Source organism: Ipomoea nil, unplaced genomic scaffold (genome assembly GCF_001879475.1).
Source record: "Ipomoea nil cultivar Tokyo-kokei standard unplaced genomic scaffold, Asagao_1.1 scaffold3016, whole genome shotgun sequence".
Classification (NCBI taxonomy): Eukaryota; Viridiplantae; Streptophyta; class Magnoliopsida; order Solanales; family Convolvulaceae; genus Ipomoea; species Ipomoea nil.
In genome coordinates this window covers 473,769-495,581 of record NW_017619444.1, presented here as the reverse complement: position 1 = coordinate 495,581, position 21,813 = coordinate 473,769, and the positions used below count along the sequence as shown (strand labels likewise).

Genomic DNA, 21,813 nt, shown 5'->3' with positions numbered 1-21,813 from the left:
TTGCTTAGATGAATAATGTCACATAAACCAATGATGATGAGGCAAAATGGCCCGATACGGCCGTTGTACAATTTTTTAGTATTTTAAATGAAAGGGTCAAAAAAACTGCGGATGGAAAGCTTTCATTCAAGCCTTCAGAATGGGCTGAAATTGATCGTGAGATGATAAAAGCCACTGGGTTATGTTACGGGCCCTTCAAACTTAAAGGAAAGATGAATAGGCTGAAAATGTTGTACAATCAGTTTTCTGAGTTAATTGCTCATACCGGGGTAACATATAACCCATCTACCAACACTGTGCACGCATGTGAGGATACATGGAATAAATTCTACGCAGTATGAAACAGAAACTTCTTCTATTAGTTTATAATAATGATACTGAAGTATGTCATTCAATTGTATTCTTTAATAATATATGTATTTATGGTTGAAACAGAAGAATCCTTCTAAATTCAAGGCTTTTAAGCGAAATGGTTGCAAACACTATGAGTTAATGGCTGAGGTGTTTGCCCGATCTGTTGCTACTGGAGGTCTTGCCAAATCTTCCTCACAAAGGCCACCAAACTCTGATGAGGAACGCGATGATGAAGATGAGTTCTTGCATAGTGCTAAGCCATCATCATTTTTTACTGAAGGTGGTACTAGTTCCAAAGGGAAAAGGAGTTTGGATGATTTGTTGAAAGTTGGTGGTAGCACCATGAAGAGCGGTAACAAGAAATTGAGGGAACGGTTTGGCAATGCATTGGATACTATTAGTATGAGTATTTCTTCAAAACAAATCCGTCGAAAAGCTAGGGAAGATGCAAGTATGATGAGTACGGCGGCAATGGGTAACCCATACAGTATGAAAGCGTGTATGGACATATTGAACAACATGGGTGACATTCCCTTTAAAGCCGTTAATGCATGTATCCAGCAGTGGGCAAATCCTGACATTCGTGAAGCGTTCATAGAACTGCGACGACCTGAATGGCAACGTGACTGGGTGTTATCTTTCATTTGAATGTGTTGAACTTATCTGCTATTGTTGTTCTTGTTACTGCTTAGGACTGTGTGACCTCCTTAATTTGCTAACTGATGACTATGTCTGTAATAACACTTATTTAAGTTTTAAATGTCAAGACTATTTTTGTTTTCACACGTGTATTACACTTCATATTGCAGGGATAATGTCAGAACAGGGTTATAGTTCTAACAGCTCTAGTGACAGTGATGAAGAAGATTATGCACTAGTACTTATCATTATTGTTGCATGCTTATTGATGGACGATGTAGAAAGGACTCAATGTAGGACCTCAATCCTTTCAGGTAAAGATTACATAAATGAACTCTTGCATGGAAATCCTACTAGGTGTTATGAATCTTTTAGGATGGTGCCCCTTGTGTTCGAAAAGTTATGTGATAGATTGAAGGGGTTGGATGCGTTAAAAGATACAAGACATATATCACTGGAGGAGCAATTAGCAATGGGTCTCCTAGCTCTAACGCATAGAAGTTCACAACGTATAATTGCTGAGCGGTTTCAACATTCCACTAGAACTGTACATAAATGTGTGAAGCGTGTCATACGTGCACTTGTACGATTGGGAAATGAAATCATCAAGCACGTGAATAGAGGACCGGTGCAACCAGAAATTTTAGCAAATCCCAAATGGTATCTTTATTTTGAGGTATGGTTAGTAGTTGTACAAAACTTTAATAAAATTAATGTAATTATTTATGTAAAGTGTTTAATACGAATATTTTACAATCTTGGTGATAGAAATGTATAGGTGCTATAGATGGAACACATGTCGCAGCTTGGGTACCTGCATCAAAGCAAAGCACATTTCGAGGTAGAAAAGGAGGAATGTTGACCCAAAATGTCATGGCAATTTGCTCGCATGACATGGTGTTTACATTCGTACATGCGGGTTGGGAAGGAAGTGCGAATGATTCCCGCATATTCTTAGATGCAATTTCAAAGCCTGGAAGTGATTTTCCTATGCCACCCGAAGGTAAGAGTATTCGAATAGCTTATTAATTTCAATTATTTAACTTAGTGTAATTTAGTATTTCTTTAAGTATATTCTTTTTCTCAATTGTATAGGTTATTACTACGTTGTTGATGCTGGCTACCCAAATGCATTCGGTTTTTTGGCACCATACTGCGGGGAGCGCTATCACTTGAATGACTTTCGTGGGCAAGGACGGATACGAAATAAGCAAGCCCTATTTAATTATCGACACTCATCATTGCGGAATGTGATTGAGCGGTGTTTTGGACTTTTAAAGGCAAGATTCCCAATTCTAAAGTCCATTAATGGTTACCTATTGATTAGGCAAAGACAAATTCCTCTTGCATGTTGTGCATTACATAATTTCATTCGGTTGGAAGATAAGGATGATCAATTGGGTATGATGTACGGAACGCAAGACATGGTTTTGGATGATGGTGGAAGTAGTAGTGGTGGTGGAAATGATACCATACAATTAGATATGAGTCAACAAGACCAAATGCTACAATTGCGTGAGGACATCGCAAATGTACTATGGGCAAATTATAATCATTGATGGTGTACTCAATTTTATTTACAATGTTTTGTAATCACATTTTGTCATGAAATAACTTATTTTAAATTATTGCAATTAATATGTTTTGTAATGACATTTTAATTTGTCACGAAATAACTTATAAATATATGTATGTAGTACATTTTTAATTTAGTAAATGGAGAATGGATTTCGAAAATAAGTACAGGTAAACACGTTTTCAATTTCAGTTTTCAAAAACAGAGAATAGAAAACAGAGAATTTTCAAAAACAGAGAATAGAAAACAGAAAACAGTTTTCTGTTAGTAAACGGGCCCTAGAAGTTTGGGTGTTGAGATTGAGAAATTGCTAAGGACATTAAGAATAAGGAAAGTAATGAGTAAGGTTATGAGATATTTGATTCTAGCAATATTAGGACTCTATCTATGTATTTGAGTCTACTTATGATTTCCAATCCTAGTCTTCATAAGTCTCTCAATCCTAGTCTCCATAAGTCTCTTCTTGTATATATACCTAGGTCTTTTACTCTTGTCATTGATTACTGTTAATAGAATTTATTACAGTTCTAATCTGGTATCAGCTAGCTAGGGTTTTTATCTAATGGCCGACGAATTTGTCAATTCCTCTAAATGGACCGTTTCTGATGCCCCTCTCTCATCGGTTACTTCAACCGTAACCACCCTCTCCACGACTCATCACTTCATCAGCGTCAAATTGACTCATCGGAACTTCTTATTTTGGAGGGCTCAAGTTGTTCATTTTCTCAATGCACATGATCTAATGGGTTTCATCGACGGAACCAATCCTTGCCCGCCGGCCACGATCTCGTCCGGCGAAGAGGGAGTGCTACCTCTGCTGAATCCTGCTTATCATCTATGGGTTCATCAGGATCAGGCACTTCTCTCGATGCTCATGTCTACGTTGTCTGATGAAGTTATGCCTTTGGCTATCGACATCATACCAGCCGTGCAGTGTGGACTGCCGTTACCTCCGCACTTGCCTCTTCGTCTCGGTCTCGCTCGTTGAACCTTTTCGAGCAACTTCAGACGTTGCAACAAGGTGATGCTTCTGTCACTGATTATATCGGCCGGGCACAAGTTCTCATTGAGGATCTCACTCTCGCCGGCCGGCACCTTCCGCTTGAAGAACAAAACCTTTACGTATTTCGGGGTTTGCTGTTAAAATTTTATTTTATAAATTCGGTTTTTAAGAAATTCCAAAATAGCCATTTTCACTCTATAAAAATTTTTGCGATGAAATTGGTGTTTGAATAAATTATTTTGAACCACTTTTAAATAAAGTCAACACCAGGACTTATTTTAATTCCAAAATCCTAAATTTTCGGGTACTTCGCGTACCAATTTTTAAACTAAGAAACCAATCTGAGTGAGACCGGGAGGAATCTGAACCAAGTGTTTGTTTAGAAATCATCTTTGAAAAAATGCATTTTGACCCCAAAACTATTTTAAACTATGATTCTAGACTTTGGTCAATGATACTTGGTGAACCACTAGACTCCACCTTCCTTGTTTGATATTTTAAGGAGTCAAGCCAAATGACCACTTTGCCCTCAACCAATCATTGACATTTATCCTAGGATTTTGGACCCTATAAAATATCTCCTTAGCTACATTGTTTTCTCCTGATATCTTCTTTGCCTTCCCCAAATTCTTGTCTGCCAAATAGAAGAAGAACAACACAGTAAGCATTTTCATCCATTCTTTCATCTTCCTTTAAGGTTTCATCTTCCTTTGTTTAAATCTATGAAGTTCTATCTCTAGGTTTGGTTTGTATGGTTGTATGAGGAGTCTAGAAGGTGTCATCTGAGGAAGGAAAGAGAACCACGCAAGGAAGAGGAAGAAGAAGCTGAGGTATAACCCCATGGACTCCCTCTTCATTTTTGGCTCTGTGAAGCCTAGATTTTTGAATAAAAATGAGTAGAAATGTTGGATTTTTGTTGTGTTTGAGCTAGGAAGTGACATATTACTTGTTTATGTTGTGTTGATAATGTTTTGGATGTGTTGGTATTGCTTGGAAGTGTTTTGCAAATGAAATGAATCATCTGGTGCACACACAGTGTGCACCAGATGAATGTAACGGCCCTAGCCGCGGCCCATCAAGGGGGTCGCCGGCTAAAGCCGGGGCCAACCGGGCCTAGGGCACGGCCCTAGGAGAGGGCCGTTGCCTAGGCCCGGCTCTGTGACGGCTTGAGGGGGCGGCTCATGGTGAGCCCCGCCCCCTGGTCCCTGAGTGTTGTCTGAGCAGTGGTCGGGCCCTTATGGCTCAGCTACGTGTCGTTTCGGGCCATGTGTCACGGGCCCTTGTGGTTTGGTACATCGGGACCGTCTCGACGCACGTTTTGGCTTTGATTTCGTTGAATTTGGATTAGAAATGGGCATGTTATGATGGATTTATTGATGAAATTGCTTCACAGTATGTTTGTTTGAGTTCACTGTAATAAGAATTGCTTTGCTTTGTTGCCCTGATGTTGTTTATGTATTGAGTAGAGAAGCATGATCACTTTGAGAATAAGATTTATTAGAAAAACATGACTAGAATGTGTTGTTTGATCAATGAGATTTGGAGTATATTTGATAGTAGAAATATATAGAGTTTGATATGTTGCAAACCGAGCATGATATTGTATTCTTGAGAAATTCTATGATATATATATGGAGTTGAAGCATGTTGTATAGCATTTTTGCATTTCAAGTATAGCATGTTTTAAAAGTGTATAAGTGGCCAACGTGAGCCTAAGTATTACTTTCAAAATTCATGAGCATGTGGTATATCATTATTTTGATGCATTGAGAAGTTGTTGAGATATGACATGCATAAGTTTGGTGCATGAGAGATATATATATTATCTATCTATATATGTGAGGCTTTGGAGGACCCGTTGGGACCATGTCCTTTCGGAGTAAAAGAGAAAGCAACGGATATTGCGATCCGATAGATTTATCACGTAACACGGTGTATTTCCACGTTACGAGGTTGGAGACTGCCCGCCAGGCTTGGAATCCTAGTTAGCGGGTGTGCACACTAAAAGTACGATACCTGATTCCACAGAGAAAGCAAGAAAGAAAGATAAAGAACCAAGAGAGTGGTTCTGTAGGCGAGTTGAGTATGTGGCAGGCTAGATTGCCGAGCCGGTTAGGTCCATTCACGATTCGTGAAGACCTAGCTACCTCCCCACGAGTTAGAGGTTCCATAGCTACGGATGTGGCGGATGCACGAGATTGCACCGTACGCTAGGGCTTCGCTGCGGCGGAGTACCTGCCTCACACAAGAAGAGAAACGAGAAAGTATGAGAAAGTTTGAGCAAGAAAGAAAGCGAGTCATTGTGACTCTAAGAAACCTCCACAGAAAAGTATTCTATTTTACAAACGAGTGTATGAGTATACTTATAGTATTGCACGAGATTGCATAATGAGAATGTTTGCACGAGATTGCATAATGAGAATGTTTGCAAGAGATTGCATAATGAGAATGTTTGCACGAGATTGCATTTGAGTATAGTTTTGCACTAGATTGCATATGAGAATGTTTAACCAAGATTGTATATCGAGCATGATTGCTTTAGTTGCATTTTGACGTCTTACATATCCAGTTCGCATGATGAGAACTTGAAAACATGAAGATAATTTCGTATTGGTTATTAGTATGAATTTGATTGATAACATGAGTTCGTTATGATGAGTTTTGTTATGAGAAATATGTGTTGAAATATTCATGTTGATGAGTTATTTATATTTGAAGTATGCCTGATGATATTATAGGTTGCAAGCATATAGAAAGTCTGTGATGTATCTTAAGTTGTCTAAGTGTTGAGATTGCTTGGTTAGAGTTTGTGAACAAATGTTTTTCCAAAGTATATTCTATAGTACTTTACAGGGTTGAGTGTGGTTATACTTAGCTTCGTGCTAACGGGTGTTTTCCTATTTGTCTATGTGTTGTTTGTAAAACCCCTTTCAGGTGGGTCCAGCGTTGAGAGGTGATCAAGTTAGACTAGTCTAGTATTTCTAGTAGTCTGAACTCATAGTCTTTTATCATGATGTCATTTGTCAAATTTATAGACTTATGTTGTTTTTTATGGTGATTGAATATGTAGACATCGAGGTGTGTTTTTCCCCTTTATGTTTTTAAATTAAGTTTTATGGATGTTAGTTATTTGTTTTATTTCTAGTTCCATCCTTAGCCTGTGCAATCACCACGGAGTGGTGGTTGTGGCGGTGACATTTCCACTAGTTTACTTATTAAGTTGTTTATCCGCTGCTTAGTTTGCGTTAATTGTGGTTTAGAATTGTAATTAAGATTTAGAAAAAGTGGGGTGTTACATTTACGGCTTGAATTTCGGGGTCTTGTATCTTCTCTCAATGTCCGAGGAACACCAGTGACCCTTCATGAACTCTCGGACCTCCTCAGTGCAGAGGACTTCTCTAACTTTTTAAACTTTTTCTAAAACACACAACGCAAATAACACTTTGGTAACTTCAACTCTAAATAACAAGCATCAACAAGTTAAACAACTTAGAGTGTGCAGCGGAATAGATAGCGGTACAGTGTTATGCTTAATTGTGTAGTGCTCAAAGAGAGATTCTAAACATGCAACACGTTAGAAACACTTGATATAGCTCAAAGATGATGTATGTAAAATTTGTCTTGCATGCGAACGTGGGAACTAACAAACCCAGACAGTTAAAGATATGCGATAAATCGTAATCCACTGCTGGAAATCTTCGAATTTCCGACCACCGTAAAGTGGTCGGAAATCGACGATTTTCGGTCGAAAACCCCTGTTCCGATCATTTTGGGTATTCGGAAAAACCTCCGTCGCTAATTTCCGACCACCTCATGTGGTGGTCGGAAATAGCGTCCACTGTTACAATATGGTCGGAAAATTTGGTCAGGGTGAGAAAGTTCTGAGTTTCGTAATTTCCGACCACTGGTGGTCGGAAAATGCCACAATTTTTTAAAAAAGTATTTTCCGACCACTTTTGGTGGTCGGAAAAATACCTAATAAAATTAAAAAAAAAAACATTTAATATCCACAGCTGCTTTTCGTCAATTGCATTTGAACATAAAAGAGCTGCATTTGACATTCACAAGCTGCTTCATCTCTGCATTCTTAAGAAAGTAGACAACTCATTAGACTAATTAAATACAATAACATCTTTCTCTCACAATTCATTATAGAAGAAGCCATCACAATCAAGATAATGCAAGTCATTAAGACTAAAATAAGACATTTTTTCCATTTTACTGAATAATAATATCTTAAATTTACCACATTTTGTCTGTCTTTTTTTTCTTCCATTATAAATCATAAGACTTGTTAACCATAAATTCATTGAGAACAAAATAATTAATGATAAGCCTGAATTTTAACATGCTCAAGAATAGAGATAAGCTCCATTGCAGTAGCTTTGAATTGACATGACAAGACAATGAATTCCTAATCTTGCTCAACTTGCTCCATCTCTGATTAAGAACAGAAAAACACTAGTTACTCACATCTTGATGAAAGTGACAAAAGAGTATTATGAACTAATATTGGTATTATCATTAACATCAAGAGTATAGGATACAAGTAGATAGTAAATATACCCCTAATAAATATGCACAGGTGTAAAATGAAGAAAATAATTGTGTTAGTGCAATCTGTACCCTCCCTCCTATTATTAAGAGTTCATAATCTGTTCTTACACACACACAAAAAAGCAAACTTCAATTCACGATTACATAATATAATTAAAATTGTGCAACAGAAATTTAAGAGTAAAGAAGATATACACATTTAGCTCATGTAGTAATCTATTTTAAGATATCCTAGCACTTCCACTAGTAAACAGGTGACAACTTGGCCAGTAAAACAATCAATGTCTTCGCATTAAACACTGAAGATGTTATATTGGGTGTCCTATTCTCCTAATTGTTTCTACTATCTTAAAAGTAAGTAATACCCCACTGGATTTAATTGATCTACATCAATCATTCTTCTATGCTCTAAAACTAGTTGAACCTAATATTTCACAACTTGGACTAGTTCATTGAAAATCAGTAAATCTAACAAGATTTAGTGAATTACTGAACCTGCAAACAAAGTTGCATGTTTAAAAACTGATAACTTAGGATAGCAATGCATCAAATTTCAAACCTAATTGCTGTTGTAGCCACAGAAATAGCCATCGCCTACGTATATACATAAGGAAACAGCATAAGTTTTACCAGCTTTAGTCAACTCAAGAGAAGTAATTTGTGTTGTGTAATAAGTCCCTCTGGTAATCTCCTGTACACGGAATTTACAAAGTCCTTATAGCAAAACTGTGTAAGTCACTCTCCCACTTGGTCTCTCTACTCCTCTTGAGGGATGCAGAGCTCGAGCAGCAACTCCCCTGTTTGTTAAAATAAGGAAACAGCATAAGCTTTACCAGCTTCATCATGTTTGTTAAAATCTGATATGCTAGCTTCATTTTTCAAGGTACACTCTATAGAATCAGTTCCCATACCTATAACAATTGGATATAATATTGTAATCAAAGAATGAACTAAAGTAACAGATAAACAAGTGAAACCCATAGGAAATCACCTGGAGACAAAGCATGAATGAACTAAAGTAACAGATAAACAAGTGAAACTCATAGGAAATCACCTGGAGACAAAGCATGATCCACAGTACTAGCCTCTGCAGAATCCTAAAAGAGGAGAATCCCAGTCACTCCATTATCTTCTTTCTGCCATAACTCTTGCAATCTTGCCCCACAAATTTAACACTGCTCAATAATAAAATTATTCTAATCTTAGAAACAATAAAATTACACCTATTTGTGTGATTGAAGCAATTTCTCAAATACTTCTCTACGGAATTCTAGGGTTCAATTTCTCAGATACTTCTCTACCAAACTCACAACAAAATATATAACCTAACTTGTTAATAAACACCACCATCTGACCTGGGATAATGATCTAGCAGATCTGTTTCTACACCGGCGACGGGCGATGGTGGCAGATCTGTTTCTCCACCGGCGACGAGCGTGGTGGCAGATCTGTTTCTCTATCCGTTCTTGGCGACGTCGGATGACGGTGACAGAGTCCATTTGATGGTGAGACGGTGAAAATGGTGAAGTTGTGAGACGTGAAAATGGGTTTGAGGAAATGAAGATGGATTTGGGTGAGAGAGATGTCAGATGTGGGAGCTGTTCACACTTGATGGGTTTAGCAGATTTGTTCTACTGGAGGAGGGAGGAGGCAGGAAGGATAAGGGAGAAACCGCGAAACACTACTTGGTGAAATTTTGGGGCGAAAATTTGGATATGGCGCCCATTTTTATTATTATTATTATTATTATTATTATTATTATTATTATTATTATACCCTAGGTAATTTTAAATGTTAATTTAAACAGCTAATTTTTTCAAATATCTTTTTACCCATCGTTGATATAATTCGTTGGTCAAATCCGTTAATATAATCCCCTTACGCTAACTGCTAACTACTGATTGTCAAACAAGGACATTGTGAGATAGTTTCTCACTTCAATTTGTTGTGTGATTTGAATACTCTCTTTGTCAACAAATCCCTCAAGTAGTTAATATGATTGGCTTTATTAATTTAAATTTTTTAAATTTTTTCGTGGTATTAATAAAATACTTGGTAAATAAATATATAGCATTATTTTGTATTATAACTTTGATATTTAATTAAAAAATAGTGCACCAAAAAAAAGATAATAGACAATGTAATGAATATAATCAATTGATGAATTTGAATTAAAGAATTTTTACATTGGAGAAAAATTTATTGATAATAAATAATTTTTTTAATAAAGACATTGTAGGGACAATGTAGCGAATATAATCAATTGATGAATTTGAATTTTGAATGTAAAGAATTTTTACATTGGAGAAAAATAAAGACAATATAAGTAATGAAATTATTTCTCTTATTTAATTTATTGATAATGAATAATTTTTTTGAATAAAGGCATTGTAGACACATAATTCTAAATTAAAGAAATGCATATGTATTATTTTTTGTTGTAGCTACTAAATTATTATTTAATTTAATAAGAGTTAAATAGAGTACTAATTATGCCAATAATTTTGATTGGAATGGAGTTCGAACCTAAGACATTTCTTATTGAAATCAATGAGTAAGTTAACAGTGAATTAACAAAAATTAACGGAAAAGATAATATTTAACGGAAAAGTTAACGGATAATCATATTCATTAAGGATAAATTATGAAATCTTAAGGAAAAATTAAAATCTGATCAATCTGAGTCATTCATTTGATTAAAAAATTTAACCGCCATTTTTTCTACCCATTATATGCCTAACTCTCTTGGGCTCTTATTAGTGTGTGTGTGTATATATATATATATATATATATATATATATATATATATATATATATATATATATATATAAGAGTCCCCCAGGTGAAAGATGGGATGAGACCTGAGCCGTTGATCTAATCTAGATCAACGGCTCAAATCAAGAAAAATTAAATAATAATAAAAACGTGTTTCCTGTCAACATGCATGCAAATGATCAATTGTCTCAAACTGATGCACCTAGAGATATAAAACTATGCACATTAAGTTATAAAACTACGCATATTGAGCTATAAAACAACGAACATTAAGTTTAAACTGATGTACCTTAAATTAGAAAAGTGACGCACCTTAAGCTTTAAACATACGCACCGTAAGCTATAAAACTACGCACATTAAGCTATAAAACAACGCACCTTAAGTTTTAAACTGATGCACATTAAACTAGAAAAGTGACGCACCTTAAGCTTAAAACATAAGCACCTTAAGCTATAAAACAACGTACCTTAAGTTTTAAATTGATGCACTTTAAACTAGAAAAGTGACGGACCTTAAGCTTTAAACATACGCACCTTAAGCTATAAAACTACGCACCTTAACTTATAAAACAACGTTCCTTAAGTTTTAAATTGATGCACCTTAAACTAGAAAAGTGACGCACCTTAATTTTTAAACATATGTACCTTAAGCTATAACACTACGCACTTTAAGTTATAACACTACGCACCTTAACTTTAAAACTTAAGCACCTTATGTTTTAAACTGATGCACTTTAAACTAGCAAGTGACGCACCTTAAGTATTAAACATACGCACCTTAATGTATAAAACTACACACCTTAAGTTTTGAACTTATACAAAATTACCATAATATCATTGCGTTTTTTTTTTTTTTTTAAGTTTTCTTCAATCTGGATTGCTGATTTTAGTTAGATCAAGGGTTGAGATTAAATCTCTATCTTTCACATGCAACCTATTACCGCACTTGATTTCTATTTTATATATATATATATATATATATATATATATATATATATATATATATATATATATATATATATATATATATATGATTTTAATGAAATCGGGTCCACCATAAACCGGGTATAGAAAGTATAGAACGGAATAAAAGAACTATTATCGCCAGTGGAGCCACATAAACGCGCACAAGCCTAGTGTCGCAGACCCAAAAACAATAGTACAGGAAAGTTATACGGTGAAAAGGGAAATAAACGGATAGACAAAAACCTGAATTACATGCATAATACTAGAATCGATCTTTGGGCTAGTTAGGAGGGAGAGAAGACTCAGACCGCCAGGCTACCAGGTCTTTTGTGTTTCTTGCCCTGTCCTAAACTAACCGCAGCCCTCCCTTTTATACCCTCTCAGGACTTCCGCATACCACCCACGGGACTTCCGCATACCACCCACGTGTACGACATCTACAGGCCTCCAGCTCCCACCATACACATGTCCTCCCATCTCCTCACGTACCCCCAACTTCTCGAACAGGATCGATTTTGTCGCGCACTCTCCCGGGATCCCTGCTCCTATACGCCCCGCCCTCCGTCAGCTACCCTTCCGTGCGCAACATGCATGCACTAGCCGCCATTCCACCCACATATATGCATGTACGCAACCGCCACCTTGTACGCATGCAACTGCCATCCATACGCGCAGCCACCACCTTGTATGCATGCAACCGCCATCCGTGCGTGCAGCCGCCACCTTGTACGCATGCAACCGCCACCCGTACGCACAGCCGCCACCTTGTACGCATGCAACCGCCACTCGTACGCGCTCCCGCCACCTTGTACGCATGCAACCGCCACTCGTACGCGCAGCCGCCACCTTGTACGTATGCAACCGTCATCCACACGCGCAGCCACCACATTGTACGCATGCAACCGCCACCCGTGCGCGCAGCCGCCACCTTGTACGCATGCAACCACCTCGCATACATGCGTGCATAATGTTTGCAAGGTCCAAGCGTACATATAGACATGCATGCGAGCCCATGCGTGTGAGCCCCCCTTCTCATCCCTTTGGGCTCACACTCTAATCTACATGGGCCAGGCCCGTTTTCCATCAATATATATATATATATATATATATATATATATATATATATATATATATATATATTGATGAGGAAAACACATAGTTACGATTCAAGGATGTAAATTGAGCCGCCTCTTTTTGGAACTTATAAGAACTACTAGTTTTTTTTACGCGCATTGCGCGATTGGGATAATGCCCAATGTTTTTTTAAATAAGTACTTTAAAGTATATAAATGCAAGATTATATTGGAATTGTTCATGCATAGATAATTGAATGTTGAATTTGCGTATTTAAATAGGTAATTCTAAGTTTACAAATGCAAGATAATATAGTCAAAATTGATTATAATTTTCAATAAAATAATTGTATAGGTATGGTTGAAACCAAATACGTGACATAAGGGAGAGCAAATAAAAATTAGGGCATAAAATATTAAATATATACTAATATTAAAGAGCTAACTGTTGATTGCCAAACAAGGACATTGTGAGGTAGTTTCCCACTTCAATTTGTTGTGCGATTAGAATACTATTTTTGTCCATAAATCCCCCAAGTAGTTAATATGATTGGCTTAATTATATTTTTTATTTTTTTATTTTTCAAAACAATTGTTAGTATTATTATTATTATTGTTATTATTATTATTATTAAATATATGTATACCCTTACATCATTTTACATGTTAATCTAAACAGTTAAATTTTTTAAATATTTGTTTACCAATCGTTGATATAATTCGCTGGTCAAATTCGCTAATATAATCCGCTAACCGCAGATTGTCAAACAAGGACATTGCGAGATAGTTCTCACTTTAATCTGTTGTGTGATTTGAATACTCTCTTTGCCAACAAATCCTTCAAGTAGTTAATATGATTGGCTTTATTAATTATATATTTTTTTTAATTATTTCATGGTATTAATAAAATACTTGGTAAATAAATATATAGCATTATTTTGTATTATAACTTTGATATTTAATTAAAAAAATAGTGCACAATAAAGATAATAGACAATGTAGTGAATATAATCAATTGATGAATTTGAATGTAAAGAATTTTTACATTGGAGAAATATAAAAACAATATAACTAATAAAATTATTTCTCTTAATTAATTTATTGATAATGAATAATTTTTTTTTAATAAAGACATTGTAGAGATAATGCAGCGAATATAATCAATTGATGAATTTGAAGGTAAAGAATAGAGAAAAATAAAGACAATATAACTAATGAAATTATTTCTTATTTAATTTATTGATAATGAATAATTTTTTTGAATACATAAATTGTAGACACATAATTCTAAATTAAAGTAATGCATATGTATTTTTTTTGTTGTTGTTGTTGTAGCTAGTAAATTATTATTTATACCAACTTTGATTGGGATGTGGTTCGAACCTAAGACCTTTCTTATTGGAATCAATGAGTAAGTTAACGGTGAACTAACAGAAATTAATGGAAAAGTTAACGGATAATCATATTCATTAATGATAAATTAAGAAATCTTAAGGAAAAATTAAAATCTGATCAATCTGAGCTATTCATTTGATCAAAAAATTTGACCGCCATTTTTTCTACCCATTATAGGCCAAACTCTCTTGGGCTCTTATTAGTATAGTAGATATTTGATTATGTAGGATTATGTAGGTATGATTCAGTATTACAATACTATATGCTATTAGAATTGGGCCCATATAACAGCTAACAAGCTAAGTCATTAATAGGCCCGTTTTATATGCATATCTCCATTGCGCAAATTATATTGTGGACCAAGGTCCATATTGTATTGTGCATTCAATCCAAAATAATATTTAAAGGAATAAGGTTCAAATTGGCCACTGAACGTAACTTGAAAATGCAATTAGGTCATTGAACGAAAAAAAAGTGCAATTAGGCCACTGAACTCTCCAAACGTATGCAATTTTACAGGATAGCAGGTTACCATCAATTTTAGCAGGTTACCTGCTTACGTGGCAGCTTAGTTAGCATTTTTAATAATTTTTAAATAATTTTTAATAATTAATTTTAATAATAAATTTTATAAAAAAATTGGAAAAAATTAAATAAAAAATAAAATAAAGTCGTTTTTATTTTTTTTAAAAAAATTTTAACAAAAAGTTATTATTAAAATTTATTAAAAATTAAATAAAATTTATTAAAATGCCAACTCAGCTGCCACGTAAGCATATAACCTGCTAAAATTGAGGGTAACCTGCTATCAGGTGAAATTGCACATTTTTGGAGTGTTCAGTGGCCTAATTGCACTTTTTTTTCGTTCAGTGGCCTAATTGCATTTTCAGGTTACCGTTCAGTGGCCAATTTGAACCTTATTCCATATTTAAATTATGTACTTATACTTATGGCAAATTATACCGTGTACCAGGAAATACGATGCATCGTGTGTCCTGACCAAAAACGACGTCGTTTTGACCATATTTTTTTTAGAAATCTTATTTCCCGTTTCTAATGTTAAATTCAAAAAAATAAAAATAAAAAAGAATTCTCTATTTCGAATGTACATAAACTCATAACAGAAAACACATAAACTCATAACAGAATACACATAGTCTAACATAATACATAATACACATAAACTCATAACATAATACACATAGGCCCTGTTTGGTAAAATGGCTGTTAGCTGATAGCTGTTAGTTGTTAGCTGATTGTGTTAATTAGAGGGTATAAATAGTTGATAACATTAGCTGATTGTAGAAAAGTGTTTGATAAATTAGCTGTTAGCTGATAGCTGTTTGGTATAATTTCTTTTTTCAAAAAGCTAATTGAAAAAGTTGCTTGGAGTAACTTTTTGAATTTTAGCCTTTTGGAGTTGCAAAAAGCTAATTAACCAAACATTTATATTGATATTTTAACTAAATCAAACAATTAATAGTGGTCAAATAGGCCAAAATTGGCCTATAGGCCAATTTTTTACCAAACAGGGCCATAATCTAACATAATACATAATACACATAAACTCATAACAGAATACATATAATCTCAGGGCCGGATTTTAGGCTGTGCAAGCTGGGCTACCGCACAGGGCCCCCAATTTTAGAGGGGCCCCAAATTTTATAGGTCCAATATTTAATTTTTACCTAGCTAGTTTAGAAATAAAAATTAAGAGTTTTCAATTAAACTTAAAAGGTTCTATGAAGAGATGGTAAAAATGTGTATTTATTGTATTTTAACTTGGGGTCAAAGGTTCGAAACTTGCATGTATTGATTTTAAAAATTGTGATTTTGGTAGGGCCACATTTATTTACCAGAACAGGGCCACCAAAATTTAAAATACGGCCCTGTATAATCTAGCATAGTACATAATACACATAATCTAACATAGTACATAATACACATATACACATAATCTGAACAATAAAAACAACGTCGTTTTGGTCAGGATGCACAATGCATTATGCGCCTTGGTGCTGTACAATGACTCTATACTTACGGAGTAACATATTATTTGGAGTTGATAACCAAAATGGTCCTTCGACTATGTCATAATTACCAATTTGGACCTCGATTATTATTCTTACTCAATTAAGTTCTCAACTATGCAATATTTACCTAATTTAGTCATCTATTAATTTATCCTTGAGTTGGTGATCAATAATAAGGGCAAAACTGTTATTTTATCACTTTCTTCCATCTCCTTCCTCACACCACATTATACTGTATACACCATATATAATTTCTGAGCACTTGACAAAAAGAGGGAATGACAAAAGAGTGATTAACAAACATATATCGATCTGATCTATATTGGTACTTTCTGGATGTGTGATTGTATTGTCACTGAAGCCATTAAGACTTTGAATTTCATTATCAACCGGACTACAAGCTCCTCTTTTGGAGCGGAGCTTAGAGAGCTTGCCGTCGACAATGAGGGCGTCGGAGTCGGAAGCGCCGGTGGAGAAGTCGCGAGCAGAGAAAAATGAGAGAAGAGACTTCCAGGTTAGCCATGTGTGCACTGTTAACGGGTTGGAGTTGAGAGGCCAGGCTTTGGGCGGCCACATGAGCAAACACACCCAACCACTCCATAATGGTGCGCAACCAAGGCGTTTCCATGTCCAACAACGTGATGGTGGGTGGTGCCAATATATATCCCAAAGCCCTGAAAAAGTGTCACTTGAACAGCTAAAACGGGAAATACTATCTCCCCACCGGCGGTATATTTTGGCTCTCGTAATTTAGCTACGAAAGGGTAAAAATGAGAAATAGAGTCTCCGGAGTGATAGCCCGTGAGTGAATCGAAGTCGCCACCGGACTCCATGAATGTGACAGAAATAGAGTCTCCGGGCACGTTCCGGAGCTTCGGCTTGGCGCTACAATCGGAATGAGAAACCTGCAGGTTGCCGGCGAGGGGGAGAAAGTGTTTGAGAGTTAGGGAGAGGACATATAAATTAATGAAGGACTAAATAATGTAAATATTGCATAGTTGAGGACATAATTGAGTAAGAATACTAAATTGGTAATTATGACATAGTTGAGGGACCATTTTGGTTATTAACTCTATTATTTGCATACAGCTAACCATTATGTACTTGTGATGGTTTTATGGGACATGAGTCCATCATAAACCGGGTAGGAAATGTCTAAAGGTCATTGGTTCGAATTCCCACGTCATCTGATAAAAAAAAGACTATGATCCATGTGTTGCTTGAAGTCCATCAAAAGTAATCAGCTTGCAATTGTAGTACATAAAAATTGAACCCAATTTGTATGTCAATGATCAAAATGTTGTTCAAGCCACCCACATCAAAATTAGAATCATGCTATAATTTTTTGTCCAAATTTATCTGTTAATATTTACATTTTAATGTGATATTATTTAGTTCACTCTTTTTATATTTAATTGCTAAGTATGGAGTAATGTTTTAAAAATTCATGGTGAATTCAGTCAATTTATGAGTAGCAATGAGGATAAATTGTTTTATTAGTAAAATGAATATTACGGAGTAATAGCTTAGGGGGGTTTAATTTAGAGAATTCTAGTTGAGGAGATGCTATGAAGGTCCTACTCCAGAAAGGTCTTCATAGCTTAGGGGGGCTGCTCAAGGGTGATGGTGCCCCAGGTTATTAGCAAGGAAGTCGGCATACTGATTGCCTTCACGGAACACATGATTGAGCTTGATCACCTGGAATTGATTCATGAGGAACCTACAATCTGAGATCAGCGAGTCTGCCTCCGGCTGCTACTCATGTCTTTATCTAAGGCTTGCACCATGGCTAGCTTCTGAATCAGTTACGGCGATGAGTTTATTAATTCATTGAGATCTGGGCAGGCGCAAGCCTTCCCTGAGCCCCCATAATTCCGCGACGAAACTAGTGGCTCTACCTATTTTTGACGTGAAGCCAGCGATCCAGCGCCCTTTGTGATCACGGATGATCCCGCCAGCACTAGCTAACCTTGATGATGCTTTCTTCGCTGCGCTCCGTCCGTATTAAGCTTCATGAAACCTGTTTGGGGAGGGAACCACTGCACCTAGATTTGTCTGGCCAGCAAAGGTCACAAATTCCACAGAATGTATGGGAATTCCATCTTCCAGTTCTCGGCTCCATCTATTGGCTGATTCCATGAGCAGGCGGCTTTCAACCAGCGAGCAATGGGGATCGGAGGTGGTTGCTCCATGCGAAACCAGTAGGGTGTGTCATGGTTTTAGAAGATGGAACTCAATTAATGAAGGATGGAAGTGAGAATGAAGAACAAGAGGAGAGGCAGATTGCAAGGGTTAAGTTCAACCTGGAAGTCAGGGACCAAAACGACAGCGTTTTGGTTCATTCAAATTAAATGGCCACTTATCTAAACGACGGCGTTTGAAAGGGAAGCAGTTGGAGCCGTTGCGGAGAAGCAATCAGACGACGTCGTTTGAAGCATCTGTTGGGAGCAGTTGAAGAAGACTATAACAACGTCGTTTGGGAAGGAATCCAAGCTGGCTGCTCAGCGAGAAACAAGGAAGTTGGTTGGGATTTTGCTGGATTGTTTTAGCTTGTTTTGCTATTTATTTGTAATGTTTTTGCTTTTTGGGAATTATCTTATGCTTTTGGACATTTTTCTCTGAATGAGATAAACCCTAATCTCTCTTCTTTACCTCCATTCTCCTTCCTCTTTACCTCCTTCTTCCCTTTACCCCAAATTCTGTTCTGTGTTTTTAGAGCTAATTTGCAGGTCTGTGACAACTGGTATCAGAGCCCATCATGGTCACCACAACTTCAGCAGCCATGGAGGAAAGAATATCTAGGCTGGAAGCTATGCTCTTGGAGAACAGTAGCAGCCTCACTGAGGCCAGTCAGGAGATGAGAGATAGCAACCAAGAACTTAAGGAGCATATGCAAACCTGGAAGGATGAGATCGTGGAGCTCCTCAGGCTCAATAGACCACCCCCACCCACTGAGCCTTCATCTGTCCATGGCCAAGCTCAGACAACTCAGGACAGCCCAGGAGAAGAAGGATCTGGCCTTGGCAGGAGGCCTGGCAAAGAGCCTGCAGTGGATGGCCACTCTGAGCCACAGGAGCTGACTGATGATGAAGAAGGGCTGGGAGAAAATTAGTTTGGGCCCCACATGCCTCCTTTGAGAGCTGAAAGACCTTGGATGCCAAGGAGAGTGCATTTCAATCCCAGACCTGGACTGAACAACCAACAGGGTGAACAAACAGTGAGGTATAAGCATGAATTTCCTGTTTTTGATTATGATAACCCAAGGTTATGGGTGGTGAGGTGTGAGAGGTTTTTTATGTTAGCTAGGATACCCAGAGATGAAGTGATGCATGTTTTGTGTGTTAACTTAACTGGAAAGGTAGCTATGTGGTATGAAACCTACTTAAACAGTCTAAGAGAAGGGTTCCAATGGACCTTGTTTGCTAGGGCTATTTGCAAAAGATTTTGTGATAATCATGCAGATGTAATGGAGGAATTCTCCAACTTTAAACAATGGGGAAGTGTGGTGGAGTTTTCAGACAAGTATGAGGAGTTTAAGGGACTTCTATTGCAGAGCTATCCCACCTTGACTGATCAATATTTTTTAGATAGCTTTGTGGTGAGGTTGAAATAGCAGCTTAGATGTTTTGTTAGAACTTCTAGGCCTGCAAACTTGGAGGATGCAATATGGCTTGCAAGACAGTTTGAGAAAGGATTGAGAGTGAGTGACCCTTCCAAAAATACCACCATTAACCCCACTAGATCACCCTACAATCCAAGAACCCCTTTCACTAGCCAGAGATCCCAATCTAACCCCAGATCATACTCACCTAAACCAACTGAGCCAAACAGAACCTATACACCACAATCACCAGCTAAAACCACATACTCTAACACCCTGCAATCCAATGCCAGGTCACCTGAGATCACTAGATTCAGGGACTAGTTGAGAGAACAAAACAGATGTTATAGATGCTTTGATCCTTGGAGCCCTGGACATAAGTGCAAGAGCCCTACTTTTAATATTTTAGAAGGGGTTGAAAGTCAAGAAATAGAAGAAGACAGTATGGGGGATCAAATGGAGGAGAAGGAAACTGAGGATATACTTGAGAGTGAGGAGGTGGAAGTGACCCTAAATGCAGTGATAGGAGGAGAAGGCATGAATACTATTAAGTTGCTAGGTTTAATTGGCAAACAGAATGTGGTGGTTTTGGTGGATAGTGGGAGTACCCACAGTTTTGTAGATCCCAAGGTATTGAATCAGTTGGGAATCATTGCTGAGAAGGTTGAGAACCTTAAGGTCACAGTGGCCAATGGTGAGATCATGGAATGTGATTCAATTTGTAAAGGTTTGGAATGGCATGTGCAGAATGAGCAATTCAAAAAGGACTTGAGGGTTTTGAAATTAGGAGGGTGTGACATTGTCCTTGGTATGGACTGGATAGACACATATGCACCCATTCAATTGCACACAAGACCCCTTGGAATTTCTTTCCATAAGGAAGGTAAAAGGATACTGTTGAAGGGTCTGACTAAGAAGATTATGTTGCAGCAGGCTTCTAAAAAAGAGTTGAGGAGATGGAAGAAGGATGGGGTGCAAGGATATCTTCTGCAAGGCATGATTTATGGCCTTAATCCTTCTGAACCTACAGAACAGGAACACCCTGAGCTTACTACTATATTACAAGAATTTCAGGAGGTCTTTGAAGAGCCTACAAACCTTCCCCCTGCAAGACTTTTGGATCATGGCATTCCTTTAATTCCAGGAGCTAAACCAGTGCACTCTAAACCCTATAGATACTCACATCTTTAGAAGAATGCAATTGAAAAGATGGTGGATGAAATGTTGACTGCTGGTATCATTTCCCATAGTACCTCTCCTTTTGCCTCACCAGTTCTATTAGTTCCTAAGAAGGACAACTCATGGAGGTTTTGTGTGGATTACAGGGCTCTGAATGAAATAACCACTAAGAATAAGTTTCCTATTCCACTGATAGAGGACTTATTCTCAGAACTAGCTAATGCAAGAATTTTTACCAAGCTGGACTTAAGATCTGGATATCATCAAGTGAGAATGAAGAGGGGTGATGAATACAAGACTGCTTTTAGAACATACCAGGGCTTATATGAGTTTAATGTTATGCCTTTTGGGCTAACTAATGCACCTGCAACCTTCCAGGCCCTTATGAATTTGGTGTTCAAGCCTTTGATTAGGAAGACAGTGTTGGTCTTCTTTGATGACATCTTGGTTTATAGCCCTTCCTTAGTTAAACACTGGGAACATCTAAGAGAGGTGTTACAGTTAATGAAGGAGAACCAGTTATTGGCCAAGCTCAGTAAGTGTTTCTTTGCCAAGAAAGAGGTTGAGTACTTAGGGCACATTATTTCAGAGAAAGGGTTGCAGACTGATCCAGGAAAACTCTCTGCTGTGTCTGCTTGGCCAAAACCAGTTTCCATTAAGGA

General features: G+C 37.0%; 2 long non-coding RNA genes across 2 annotated transcripts in view; one reads left to right on the top strand and one right to left on the bottom strand.

Annotated features, from left to right (window-relative positions):
• Positions 1-7,779: 7,779 nt before the first annotated feature.
• Positions 7,780-9,821, bottom strand: LOC109163243. The gene is made up of 4 exons (XR_002051230.1): positions 9,485-9,821; positions 9,184-9,304; positions 8,760-8,926; positions 7,780-8,012 (listed from the first exon to the last, which is right to left on the bottom strand). It is a non-coding gene; the product is annotated as an uncharacterized LOC109163243 (long non-coding RNA).
• LOC109163244 overlaps positions 8,856-21,813 on the top strand; it is a 20,105-nt gene continuing 7,147 nt past the window's right edge. The window contains exons 1-4 of the long non-coding RNA XR_002051231.1: positions 8,856-8,928; positions 10,515-10,519; positions 11,976-11,978; positions 19,476-19,482. This is a non-coding gene — a long non-coding RNA (uncharacterized LOC109163244). The remainder of the gene's footprint in view (positions 8,929-10,514; positions 10,520-11,975; positions 11,979-19,475; positions 19,483-21,813) is intronic.